This window comes from Carassius gibelio, chromosome A5 (assembly GCF_023724105.1).
Source record: "Carassius gibelio isolate Cgi1373 ecotype wild population from Czech Republic chromosome A5, carGib1.2-hapl.c, whole genome shotgun sequence".
In the NCBI taxonomy this organism is placed as follows: Eukaryota; Metazoa; Chordata; class Actinopteri; order Cypriniformes; family Cyprinidae; genus Carassius; species Carassius gibelio.
In genome coordinates this window covers 2,173,391-2,187,454 of record NC_068375.1, presented here as the reverse complement: position 1 = coordinate 2,187,454, position 14,064 = coordinate 2,173,391, and the positions used below count along the sequence as shown (strand labels likewise).

General features: G+C 38.2%; 3 long non-coding RNA genes across 6 annotated transcripts in view; 2 read left to right on the top strand and 1 right to left on the bottom strand.

Annotated features, from left to right (window-relative positions):
• Positions 1–14,064, bottom strand: part of LOC127988561 (uncharacterized) — a 90,316-nt gene that overhangs the window by 70,229 nt on the left and 6,023 nt on the right. For both annotated transcript variants that reach the window (XR_008161745.1, XR_008161747.1), the window contains exon 2: positions 2,342–4,741. This is a non-coding gene — a long non-coding RNA (uncharacterized LOC127988561). The remainder of the gene's footprint in view (positions 1–2,341; positions 4,742–14,064) is intronic.
• Positions 7,449–14,064, top strand: part of LOC127988591 (uncharacterized) — a 67,572-nt gene continuing 60,956 nt past the window's right edge. Inside the window, exon 1 of the long non-coding RNA XR_008161760.1 lies at positions 7,449–7,545. This is a non-coding gene — a long non-coding RNA (uncharacterized LOC127988591). The remainder of the gene's footprint in view (positions 7,546–14,064) is intronic.
• LOC127988578 (uncharacterized) overlaps positions 9,661–14,064 on the top strand; it is a 33,648-nt gene continuing 29,244 nt past the window's right edge. For all 3 annotated transcript variants that reach the window (XR_008161753.1, XR_008161751.1, XR_008161752.1), the window contains exon 1: positions 9,661–10,014. This is a non-coding gene — a long non-coding RNA (uncharacterized LOC127988578). The remainder of the gene's footprint in view (positions 10,015–14,064) is intronic.

Sequence of the window (14,064 nt, the reverse complement as noted above, 5' to 3'; positions counted from 1 at the left end):
TTTTGGCATAATTGGTATCTATGTTCTCGGCATGACCCAAAGAATACGGGGAGACCATTTGCATTTCAATTGTCTAATTTACTCAAAAGTTATTAGCATTTTTGTTATAATTCATTATAACTCTTGACCACAAGGTGGCGCTGCCACCAAACTTTTTGAGTACATTCAGGGCATGGAGCCGAATATTTTTGTAATTATTTGCGAAACGATTTGATGCTGCGTTGAAAAAATACAGCATTTTAAAACATAATTCAAAATGGCCGACGCCTAAAATGGCTGACACGGGAAATTTGCATATCATACGACTCGACATGACTCACTGAATCTAAAGAGACCAGTTGTGTGATTTTTGGCCAAACCATTCAGAAGATATAAGCCAAAATATGCATTTTTCATATCTCCTGACCACTAGGTGGCGCTGTGTCGAAACACTGCAGGTAGTCTCAGGTCATGCTTATTATAACACACACCAAGTTTGGTTTCAATATGCCAAACCGTTGCTGAGATATAGCCTCAAGTGCATTTTTGCGTGCTTTTCGTCAAATTTGTTTACGTGTCATTCGACAATGGTTGGACGAATCAACTTGAATTCCATAACTTTTTGCCAGCATGATCTGAAGATGATCTGAGCCAATTTTCGTGGCAATCGGACTAACCGTCTAGCACGAGTTCGAAAAAGTAGGTTTTTCGAAAAATTGAAAATAGCGAAAAAACTAAACCTTGCGATTTTTGAATTTTGGGGTTCATTCGACTTGGCATGAGCCAAGGATTCAGAGGAAAAAAGAATTTCCATTTTCTGGCTTACGGTTCAAAAGTTATTAGCATACAAACATTGAAAGTTTGGACAAGTGGTGGCGCTAGAGAGTAGGAGTTAGAGACTTCAAATTAGCTATAGTTAATGTTGGGACTGTCCTCTATCAGTGTGCCAAATTATACAACTTTCCCGCAATCGGTTCTATGGGCTGCCATAGACTTGCGGCGGAAGAAGAAGAAGAAGAAGAAGAAGAAGAAGCAGAATAATAATAACGCCAACGATTACAATAGGTGCCTACGCACCTTCGGTGCTTGGCCCCTAATAATAATAAATATAGCTGCAAGCAGCAATTACGGGGCCAAGCACTCCAACGGCAAATGTAGGAGCTAAGCATGGCATGAAGCATCACACCAAATACATTAATGAGCAATAATAGTAATTTTGGAATTATTGTAATTGAAATGGCAAAAAAAAATCATAATACCACCTCTAGTAGCATGATTACTTGGCTTATAAAGTTTGACCAATAGGTGGCACTGTTATGAAATCAATTTGGTGTACTCTGTTTGACTTTTCAATGACACACACAAAGTTTGGTGTTAATATGCCACAGCATTCCAGAGATGCAGCCTCAAGTGTCATTTTGTCATTGTGTTTCAACTTCGTCGCTTTGGTATGCGAAAACGGTTTTGTCTATCGACACAAAATCCATAACTTTGTGTCAACATAGTCTGAAGATCATCTGATTCGAATTTGGTGAAAATTGGACATACGGTTCATGAGGAGTTCGAAAAAGTAGGTTTTCCACATAAATCAAAATGGTGGACCGGAACTTCAGTAAACACTGGCATATTTGGTATCTATGTTATCGGCATAAGCCAGGGAATATTTTGAGCCCAGTTTCGTTGCAATAGGCTAATGGACTAAAAAGTTATTAGCATTTTAAAAAGTGTAATTACTCATGGTTAATGAATGGTTTATTACTCTTGACCAATAGGTGGCGCTGTTACCAAATTTATGTGGCATGGTCAGTGTGAGGTGGCGATGACACATACAAAGTTTGGTGCAAATATGTCAAAGTGTTGCAGAGATACAGCCTCAAATGCATTTTGGCACCCTTCCAGCAAATTCGTTGATGCGCTAAATGAGAACCGTTACGTATATCGACACAAAATCCATAACTTTTTGCCAGCATGGTCTGAAGATGATTCACGTCAAATTTGGTGAAAATTGGGCTAACGGTCTAGGAGGAGTTCGAAAAAGTAGGTTTTCAACATTAAGCAAAATGGTGGACAGGAAGTAAGGCCAATTTTCACATTATTGGTATCAATACTCTCGGCATGACCCACAGAATATGCCAAACCGTTGCTGAGATATAGCCTCAAGTGCATTTTTGCGTGCTTTTCGTCAAATTTGTTTACGTGTCATTCGACAATGGTTGGACGAATCAACTTGAATTCCATAACTTTTTGCCAGCATGATCTGAAGATGATCTGAGCCAATTTTCGTGGCAATCGGACTAACCGTCTAGCACGAGTTCGAAAAAGTAGGTTTTTCGAAAAATTGAAAATAGCGAAAAAACTAAACCTTGCGATTTTTGAATTTTGGGGTTCATTCGACTTGGCATGAGCCAAGGATTCAGAGGAAAAAAGAATTTCCATTTTCTGGCTTACGGTTCAAAAGTTATTAGCATACAAACATTGAAAGTTTGGACAAGTGGTGGCGCTAGAGAGTAGGAGTTAGAGACTTCAAATTAGCTATAGTTAATGTTGGGACTGTCCTCTATCAGTGTGCCAAATTATACAACTTTCCCGCAATCGGTTCTATGGGCTGCCATAGACTTGCGGCGGAAGAAGAAGAAGAAGAAGAAGAAGAAGAAGCAGAATAATAATAACGCCAACGATTACAATAGGTGCCTACGCACCTTCGGTGCTTGGCCCCTAATAATAATAAATATAGCTGCAAGCAGCAATTACGGGGCCAAGCACTCCAACGGCAAATGTAGGAGCTAAGCATGGCATGAAGCATCACACCAAATACATTAATGAGCAATAATAGTAATTTTGGAATTATTGTAATTGAAATGGCAAAAAAAAATCATAATACCACCTCTAGTAGCATGATTACTTGGCTTATAAAGTTTGACCAATAGGTGGCACTGTTATGAAATCAATTTGGTGTACTCTGTTTGACTTTTCAATGACACACACAAAGTTTGGTGTTAATATGCCACAGCATTCCAGAGATGCAGCCTCAAGTGTCATTTTGTCATTGTGTTTCAACTTCGTCGCTTTGGTATGCGAAAACGGTTTTGTCTATCGACACAAAATCCATAACTTTGTGTCAACATAGTCTGAAGATCATCTGATTCGAATTTGGTGAAAATTGGACATACGGTTCATGAGGAGTTCGAAAAAGTAGGTTTTCCACATAAATCAAAATGGTGGACCGGAACTTCAGTAAACACTGGCATATTTGGTATCTATGTTATCGGCATAAGCCAGGGAATATTTTGAGCCCAGTTTCGTTGCAATAGGCTAATGGACTAAAAAGTTATTAGCATTTTAAAAAGTGTAATTACTCATGGTTAATGAATGGTTTATTACTCTTGACCAATAGGTGGCGCTGTTACCAAATTTATGTGGCATGGTCAGTGTCAGGTGGCGATGACACATACAAAGTTTGGTGCAAAAATGTCAAAGCGTTGCAGAGATACAGCCTCAAATGCATTTTGGCACCCTTCCAGCAAATTCGTTGATGCGCTAAATCAGAACCGTTTTGTATATCGACACGAAATCCATAACTTTTTGCCAGCATGGTCTGAAGATGATTCACGTCAAATTTGGTGAAAATCGGACTAACGGTCTAGGAGGAGTTCGAAAAAGTAGGTTTTCAACATTAATCAAAATGGCGGACAGGAAGTATGGCCAATTTTGGCATAATTGGTATCTATGTTCTCGGCATGACCCAAAGAATACGGGGAGACCATTTGCATTTCAATTGTCTAATTTACTCAAAAGTTATTAGCATTTTTGTTATAATTCATTATAACTCTTGACCACAAGGTGGCGCTGCCACCAAACTTTTTGAGTACATTCAGGGCATGGAGCCGAATATTTTTGTAATTATTTGCGAAACGATTTGATGCTGCGTTGAAAAAATACAGCATTTTAAAACATAATTCAAAATGGCCGACGCCTAAAATGGCTGACACAGGAAATTTGCATATCATACGACTCGACATGACTCACTGAATCTAAAGAGACCAGTTGTGTGATTTTTGGCCAAACCATTCAGAAGATATAAGCCAAAATATGCATTTTTCATATCTCCTGACCACTAGGTGGCGCTGTGTCGAAACACTGCAGGTAGTCTCAGGTCATGCTTATTATAACACACACCAAGTTTGGTTTCAATATGCCAAACCGTTGCTGAGATATAGCCTCAAGTGCATTTTTGCGTGCTTTTCGTCAAATTTGTTTACGTGTCATTCGACAATGGTTGGACGAATCAACTTGAATTCCATAACTTTTTGCCAGCATGATCTGAAGATGATCTGAGCCAATTTTCGTGGCAATCGGACTAACCGTCTAGCACGAGTTCGAAAAAGTAGGTTTTTCGAAAAATTGAAAATAGCGAAAAAACTAAACCTTGCGATTTTTGAATTTTGGGGTTCATTCGACTTGGCATGAGCCAAGGATTCAGAGGAAAAAAGAATTTCCATTTTCTGGCTTACGGTTCAAAAGTTATTAGCATACAAACATTGAAAGTTTGGACAAGTGGTGGCGCTAGAGAGTAGGAGTTAGAGACTTCAAATTAGCTATAGTTAATGTTGGGACTGTCCTCTATCAGTGTGCCAAATTATACAACTTTCCCGCAATCGGTTCTATGGGCTGCCATAGACTTGCGGCGGAAGAAGAAGAAGAAGAAGAAGAAGAAGAAGCAGAATAATAATAACGCCAACGATTACAATAGGTGCCTACGCACCTTCGGTGCTTGGCCCCTAATAATAATAAATATAGCTGCAAGCAGCAATTACGGGGCCAAGCACTCCAACGGCAAATGTAGGAGCTAAGCATGGCATGAAGCATCACACCAAATACATTAATGAGCAATAATAGTAATTTTGGAATTATTGTAATTGAAATGGCAAAAAAAAATCATAATACCACCTCTAGTAGCATGATTACTTGGCTTATAAAGTTTGACCAATAGGTGGCACTGTTATGAAATCAATTTGGTGTACTCTGTTTGACTTTTCAATGACACACACAAAGTTTGGTGTTAATATGCCACAGCATTCCAGAGATGCAGCCTCAAGTGTCATTTTGTCATTGTGTTTCAACTTCGTCGCTTTGGTATGCGAAAACGGTTTTGTCTATCGACACAAAATCCATAACTTTGTGTCAACATAGTCTGAAGATCATCTGATTCGAATTTGGTGAAAATTGGACATACGGTTCATGAGGAGTTCGAAAAAGTAGGTTTTCCACATAAATCAAAATGGTGGACCGGAACTTCAGTAAACACTGGCATATTTGGTATCTATGTTATCGGCATAAGCCAGGGAATATTTTGAGCCCAGTTTCGTTGCAATAGGCTAATGGACTAAAAAGTTATTAGCATTTTAAAAAGTGTAATTACTCATGGTTAATGAATGGTTTATTACTCTTGACCAATAGGTGGCGCTGTTACCAAATTTATGTGGCATGGTCAGTGTGAGGTGGCGATGACACATACAAAGTTTGGTGCAAATATGTCAAAGTGTTGCAGAGATACAGCCTCAAATGCATTTTGGCACCCTTCCAGCAAATTCGTTGATGCGCTAAATGAGAACCGTTACGTATATCGACACAAAATCCATAACTTTTTGCCAGCATGGTCTGAAGATGATTCACGTCAAATTTGGTGAAAATTGGGCTAACGGTCTAGGAGGAGTTCGAAAAAGTAGGTTTTCAACATTAAGCAAAATGGTGGACAGGAAGTAAGGCCAATTTTCACATTATTGGTATCAATACTCTCGGCATGACCCACAGAATATAGCGAGACCATTTTAATTTTAATAGACTAATTTATTCAAAAGTTATTAGCGTTTATGTGATATTTCATTATAACTATTGGCCACAAGGTGGCGCTGCCACCAAACTTTTTGAGTACCTTCAGGGCATGGAGCCGAATATTTTTGTAATTATTTGCGAAACGATACGATGCTGCGTTCAAAAAATACAGCATTTTGAAACATAATTCAAAATGGCCGACGCCTAAAATGGCCGACACAGGAAAATTGGATATCATTCGACTCGACATGACTCACTGAATCTAAAGAGACCAGTTGTGTGATTTTTGGCCAAACCATTCAGTAGTTATAAGCCAAAATATGCATTTTTCATATCTCCTGACCACTAGGTGGCGCTGTGTCGAAACACAGCAGGTAGTCTCAGTTCATGCTTGTTATAACACACGCCAAGTTTGGTCTCAATATGACAAACCGTTGCCGGGATATAGCCTCACGTGCATGTTTGCGTGCTTTTCGTCAAATTTGTTTACGTGTCATTCGACAACAGTTGGACGAATCAACTTGAATTCCATAACTTTTTGCCAGCATGGTCTGAAGATGATCTGAGCCAATTTTCGTGGCAATCGGACTAACCGTCTAGGACGAGTTCGAAAAAGTAGGTTTTTCGAATAATTGAAAATAGCGAAAAAACTAAACCTTGCGATTTTTGAATTTTAGGGTTCATTCGACTTGGCCTGAGCCAAGGATTCAGAGGAAAAAAGAATTTCTATTTTCTGGCTTACGGTTCAAAAGTTATTAGCATACAAACATTGAAAGTTTGGACAAGTGGTGGCGCTAGAGAGTAGGAGTTAGAGGCTTCAAATTTGCTATAGTTAATGTTGGGACTGTCCTCTATCAGTGTGCCAAATTATACAACTTTCCCGCAAACGGTTCTATGGGCTGCCATAGACTTGCGGCGGAAGAAGAAGAAGAAGAATAATAATAATAACGCCAACGAAAACAATAGGTGCCTACGCACCTTCGGTGCTTGGCCCCTAATAATAATAATAAGAACCGGAACAAAAACAATAGGTGCCTCGCACCTTCGGTGCTTGGCCCCTAAATATAGCTGCAAGCAGCAATTACGGGGCCAAGCACTCCAACGGCAAATGTAGGAGCTAAGCATCGCATGAAGCATCACACCAAATACATTAATGAGCAATAACTGCAATTTTGGAATTATTGTATTTGAAATGGCAAAAAAAACAAAAAAAAACAATACCACCTCTAGTAGCATGATTACTTGGCTTATCAAGCTTGACCAATAGGTGGCACTGTTATAAAATCAATTTGGTGTACTCTGTGTGACTTTTCAATGACACACACAAAGTTTGGTGTCAATATGCCAAAGCATTCCAGGGATACAGCCTCAAGTGTCATTTTCTCACTGTGCCTCAAATTCGTCGATGTGGTATGCGAAAACGGTTTTGTCTATCGACTCAAAATCCATAACTTTGAATCAGTATAGTCTGAAGATCATTTGATTCGAATTTGGTGAAAATCGGACATACGGTTGATGAGGAGTTCGAAAAAGTATGTTTTCAACATAAATCAAAATGGCGGACCGGAAGTTCAGCTTACTGTGGTATATTTGGTATCTATGTTATCGGCATAAGCCAGGGAATATTCTGAGCCCAGTTTCCTTCAAATAGGCTAATGCAATAAAAAGTTATTAGCATTTTAAAAAGTGTAATTACTCATGGTTAATGAATGGTTTATTACTCTTGACCAATAGGTGGCGCTGTTACCAAATTTGTGTGGCATGGTCAGTGTGAGGTGGCGATGACACATACAGAGTTTGGTGCAAATATGTCAAAGTGTTGCAGAGATACAGCCTCAAATGCATTTTGGCACCCTTCCAGCAAATTCGTTGATGCGCTAAATGAGAACCGTTACGTATATCGACACGAAATCCATAACTTTTTGCCAGCATGGTCTGACGATGATTCACGTCAAATTTGGTGAAAATCGGACTAACGGTCTAGGAGGAGTTCGAAAAAGTAGTTTTTCAACATTAAGCAAAATGGCGGACATGAAGTAAAGCCAATTTTTACATTATTGGTATCAATGCTCTCGGCATGACCCACAGAATAAAGCGAGACCATTTTAATTTTAATAGTCTAATTTATTCAAAAGTTATTAGCATTTATGTGATATTTCATTATAACTATTGGCCACAAGATGGCGCTGCCACCAAACTTTTTGAGTACCTTCAGGGCATGGAGCCGAATATTTTTGTAATTATTTGCGAATCGATACGATGCTGCGTTCAAAAAATACAGCATTTTAAAACATAATTCAAAATGGCCGACGCCTAAAATGGCCGACACAGGAAAATTGGATATCATTCGACTCTACATGACTCACTGAATCTAAAGAGACAAGTTGTGTGATTTTTGGCCAAACCATTCAGAAGTTATAAGCCAAAATATGCATTTTTCATATCTCCTGACCACTAGGTGGCGCTGTGTCGAAACACTGCAGGTAGTCTCAGGTCAGGGTTATTATAACACACACCAAGTTTGGTCTCAATATGACAAACCGTTGCCGAGATATAGCCTCACGTGTATTTTTGCGTGCTTTTCGTCAAATTTGTTTACGTGTCATTCAAAAACGTTTGGACGAATCAACTTGAATTCCATAACTTTTTGCCGGCCTGGTCTGAAGATGATCTGAGAACATTTTCGTGGAAATCGGACTAACCGTCTAGGACGAGTTCGAAAAAGTAGGTTTTTCGAATAATTGAAAATAGCAAAAAAACTAAACCTTGCGATTTTTGAATTTCGGGATTCATTCGACTTGGCTTAAGCCAAGGATTCAGAGGAAAAAAGAATTTCCATTTTCTGGCTTACGGTTCAAAAGTTATTAGCATATAAACATTGAAAGTTTGGACAAGTGGTGGCGCTAGAGAGTTGGAGTTAGAGACTTCAAATTTGCTATAGTTAATGTTGGCACTGTCTTCTATCAGTGTGCCAAATTATACAACTTTCCCGCAATCGGTTCTATGGGCTGCCATAGACTTGTGGCGGAAGAAGAAGAAGAAGAAGAAGAAGAAGAAGAAGCAGAATAATAATAACGCCAACGATTACAATAGGTGCCTACGCACCTTCGGTGCTTGGCCCCTAATAATAATAACGCCAACGAAAACAATAGGTGCCTACGCACCTTCGGTGCTTGGCCCCTAAATATAGCTGCAAGCAGCAATCACGGGGCCAAGCATTCCAGCGGCAATATCAGGAGCTAAGCATATGTAGCATCAGACCAAATGCAACAATGAATAATGAAATTAATAATTGCATGATTGTAATTGAAATGGCTGAAAATCGTTAATAAAAGTTCCACAGCGAGGAGCTAAGCATGGCATGGAGCATCAGACCAAATGCAACGAGTAAGAAAAGCAATTATTGGATTTATTGGAAGAGTGTAATTGAAACAGCCAGTAAAACTCCAGTAAAATGATGCATTATCATTTTTGGAAAATAGGTGGCGCTGTAATCAAATCGCTTTGTTGTGTTCTGTGGGAGGTGACAATGTTGTGGGCAATTTCTTTCAAAATACTTACAGACCTTTAGGGCAATGAGTCGAACATGCCCACCGAGTTTCGTTCCGATCGACTTCCATTAACCTTGTCAAATAGGTGCTTAAAGTTGTTTTGCCAATGGCGGCCATGTTTTTTAAGATAAGTGAAATTCCTCATAGAGCACTTGTGCCACATTGGGCCATATCAATTTTCAAGTTGATTGGATCAACGGTTGCTTAGTTATAGCCATTTGATTTTTTTTCATCCTGTAGCGCCACCAAGTGGCAGATATGGAAAAAAAATAATAATTAGACTTAAGTTTTTGTTCATGCATATGAGTTCTGAGTTTGGTGAAGATATCTCATTTTGTTCCCGAGTTATAGCCTTTTTCGTAAAATTGGTCCACGAATTTGAATGTTTTGGGTCACCTGGTTTTTTGTTCAGTCTTGATCAAACCACTGCAATAATATTCTCTGGACTCTCTAGATCAATAATTTTCAAAAATATGTTGCATTTTGTACTTTGGTCAGCTATAAGAGGTCATTTAGGAAAGGGCCGTGGCCACATGTAACCTAAAGCCTATAAAACTGAAACAAAAAATCAAAACTTTATGAAACTTGGTTATAACATGTGAAAGATGACCCACCAAGCATGCAAAGTTTCATTAAGATCAGAAAATAGCTGGTGCTATAACAGTTAAACAGGCCTAAAAAACAAAAGATTTCTGTTGTGAATGGCATTAAACTGCAAAAAAAAAAGGGGTAATATAATCACACATGCATTAGATCTGTATTTTTTCTAAACAATCATGCAAAATTTAACAGAGATTAGGTAAAAAAGAACACTGTAATATTTATAAAGCTTTAAAACCCAGTGTTGAATAAAAAATTGCAATTATAACCACTAGATGTCACCGGAAGACCACTAATGAGCTCAGTAAAGACTAAAACATTACAGTTTATGGGCTTGTTGAGGGATTCATCTAGAAAAAATGTATATTACTATTATTTAATATTACTGTTCAAGCATTTCAGATCACATTGAGTCAAAGTTTACCAATTTATTCATACAGATATATCTAATGTTTATAATTATGCCAGATTATGATTGCAATGAAACCTGAAAAATGACATAGAAGCCCATAAAAACAGAAGACTTGCAATAGGTTTTATCACCCATCATTTATTTTAATTATCTATATATAACAAAATGTGTGCATCTGTGTGTGGGTTTAAGCATGCTTATTGAGTATTAATATACTAGTTTAAACATTTCATGTTTGTGTGTGTCTGTAATTCTGTTCTATTCTTTTACTGTCAGCCATATCTAGGTTATTTAAAATCAGTGCAGTACTATTATCTAGACTGTGAAATTATACATAAATTGCGTATGCTTCTTTGGAATGAAATTAAGACAACATATAACAGTTATAAAGGTTAAAGAGACAGTGTTGTATGATAAATTGCATTTACGACCACTAGATGTCACTGGAAGACCACTAATGGGCTCACTAAAGACTAAAACATTACAGTTCATTGACTCGATGATCGATTCATCTAGAAAAATATATATTACTATTATTTAATATTACTGTTCAAGCATTTAAGATCACATTGAGTGAAAGTATATCTACTACAAATATCTACATACAACAAAATGTGTGGGCATGTACTTCTCTCTCTGTGTGTGTGTGTGTATGTGTAATCATGCTTATTGATTATTCATATAATAGTTGAACCATTTCATTTCTGTGTGTGAGTGTCTGTGAGCCTATTCTCCATGTTAGACAATGGCACACACAAGTTTGGCTTAATTACAACAAAGCTTTGCAGAGATATAGCCTCAGACTCATTTTGTGAAGATGCCTGACATCTGAAGCAGCGCTGTACAAAAACGGTTTCGTCTATTGACACGAAATCCATAACTTTTTGTCAGCACGGTCTGAAGATGATCTGATTCAATTTTGGTGAAAATCAGACAAACGGTTGAGGATGAGTTTAAAAAAAAAGGTTTTCAACATGAATGAAAATGGCGGACAGGAAGTTTTGCTTAATATGACATAATTGGTATGTATGTTGTCGGCATGTCCCAAGGAACATTTTGAGACATGTTTCATGATAATAGGCTAATGCAATCAAAAGTTATTAGCATTATTGGAAATGTAATAATTAGCGGTTATTGATTGGTTTATTACTCTTGACCAATAGGTGGCGCTGTGACCAAATTTATGTGGCGTGGTCAATGTGATGTGACAATGTCACATATTAAGTTTTGTGTAAATATCTCCAACCTTTGCAGAGATACAGCCTCAGATGCAGTTTGGCATCTTTCCAGCAAATTCGTTGGTACGCTAATTGAAAACGGTTACGTGTATCGACACAAATTCCATAACTTTTTGCCAGCATAGTCTAAAGATGATCCAAATCAAATTTGGTGAAAATCTGAGCAACGGTCTAGGAGGAGTTCGAAAAAGTAGGTTTTCAACATGAATCAAAATGGCGGACAGGAAATTTTGCCAAAATTGACAAATGGGGTATCGGTGTTCTCGGCATGACCCAAGGAATCTATCAACATCAGTTTTGTTACAATAGGCTAATGTATGCAAAAGTTATTAGCATTTTTCGAAAAATCGTTATAACTATTGACCACAAGGTGGCGCTGCCCCCAATTTTTTTGTGTACATTCAGGGCATGGAGCCGGATATTTTTGTAATTATTTGCGAAACGATACGGAACTTCATTCTTAAGATACAGCAATTTACAACTAAATTCAAAATGGCCGACGCCCAAAATGGCCGAATTGGGAAAATTCGGTATCATTCGACTCGGAATGATGCACTGAATCTAAAGACACCACTTTTGTGATTTTTGGCAAAACCGTTCAGAAGTTATGAGCAAAAACATGCATTTTTCATATCTCCTGACCACTAGGGGGCACAGCGCCGAAACACTGCAGGTAGTCCCAGGGAATGGTTATTATAAGACCCACCAAGATTGGTCTCAATAGGCCAAACCGTTGCGGAGATATAGCCTCACGTTCACGTTTGCGTGCTTTTCGAAGAATTCGTTCATGAGATATTCGGAAACGGTTTGAGAAATCAACTTGAATTCCATAACTTTTTGCCAGCATGGTCTGAAGATTATCTGATTCAATTTTCGTGACAATCGGTGCAACGGCCTAGGACGAGTTCGAAAAAGTAGGTTTTACGAACAATTGACGATAGCGAAAAAACTAAGCCTTGCGATTTTTGAATTTCGGTGTCCATTCGACTCGGCATGAGCCAAGGAATCACAGGAAAAAAGAATTTTCATTTTGTGGCTTACGGTTCAAGAGTTATTAGCATCAAGTTTTTGAAAGTTTAGACAATTGGTGGCGCTAGAGAGTTTGAGTTAGAGACTTCAAATTTGCTACGGTTAATGTTCAGACAGTCCTCTATTAGTGTGCCAAATTATACAACTTTCCCGCAATCGGTTCTATGGGCTACCATAGACTTGGGGTGGAAGAAGAAGAATAATAATAAATATAGCTGCAAGCAGCAATAACGGGGCCAAGCACTACAGAAGCAAGCTTCAGACGAACGGCAGGAATGAGTAATTAAGACAGTTTTAAGATTATTTTAGGCAAAATGGCTTGAAAACTATAAACACAACAACTAGTAATAGGATTTATTGGCTTTTCACGTGTAACCAATAGGTGGCACTGTTACCAAATTAGTTTGTAATGGTCAGTGTGAGGTGACGATGACACATACAAAGTTTGGTGCAAATATGTCAAAGCATTGCAGAGATACAGCCTCAAACGCATTTTGGCACCCTTCCAGCAGATTTTTTGATGCCCTAAATGAGAACCGTTTCTTATATGGACACAAAATCCATAACTTTTTGCCAGAATGGTCTGAAAATGATCCACGTCAAATTTGGTGAAAATCGGACTAACGGTCTAGGAGGAGTTCGAAAATGTAGGTTTTCAACATTAATCAAAATGGCGGACAGGGAGTTCAGCCAAATAAGGTAAACTTTGTATTTTATGTTCTCGACTTGACCCAAGGAATTTAAAAAGACCAGCATGATGTCAATAGCCAGATTAATTCAAAAGTTATTAGCCTTTATGTAAATTGAGTTATAACCTTTGACCACTAGGTGGCGCTGTTTCAAAATATTTTGAGTACCTTCAGGGGATGGTGTTGTTGACACATTCTGAGTTTTGTAATATTACACCAATGCATTTGTTTAGTATAGCATTTTATTTCACAAAACTGTATTGAAGTCAATGAGAATTTCATGTTTTGTTCTATTATAGCGCCACCAAGAGGCTCAGTCCAACCATTTTTTTTATATTTGCTCAGAGTGAGCCCATACATATGTGTGTCAATTTTGGTGAAAATATCTCAATTCACTTCAGAGTTATGGGCATTTATATGAAAAAGCACGTAAAAATTGACTGACTCTTGACTTTGATTGAATATTACTACCCCTTACTATCAATATTTTGGCATTTGGGCATTGGCGTATAGCTATCGACCTATGTTTTCGAACTTCTGACGGTGGTTTCGTCTCGATCAGACAAGCGGTTTCAAAGATATAGCCAGATGTTTTTTAAGCGCTAAATCACAACGCTACACAAACCGTTAGGCGAAACCTAGAATGTTTGGTATCGTTGGACTCGGTAAGGTTTCAGGAGTCCAATTTGGTGAGTCTCGAGAAAATAAGTCGACCACACCCAAGGTTATAAGCA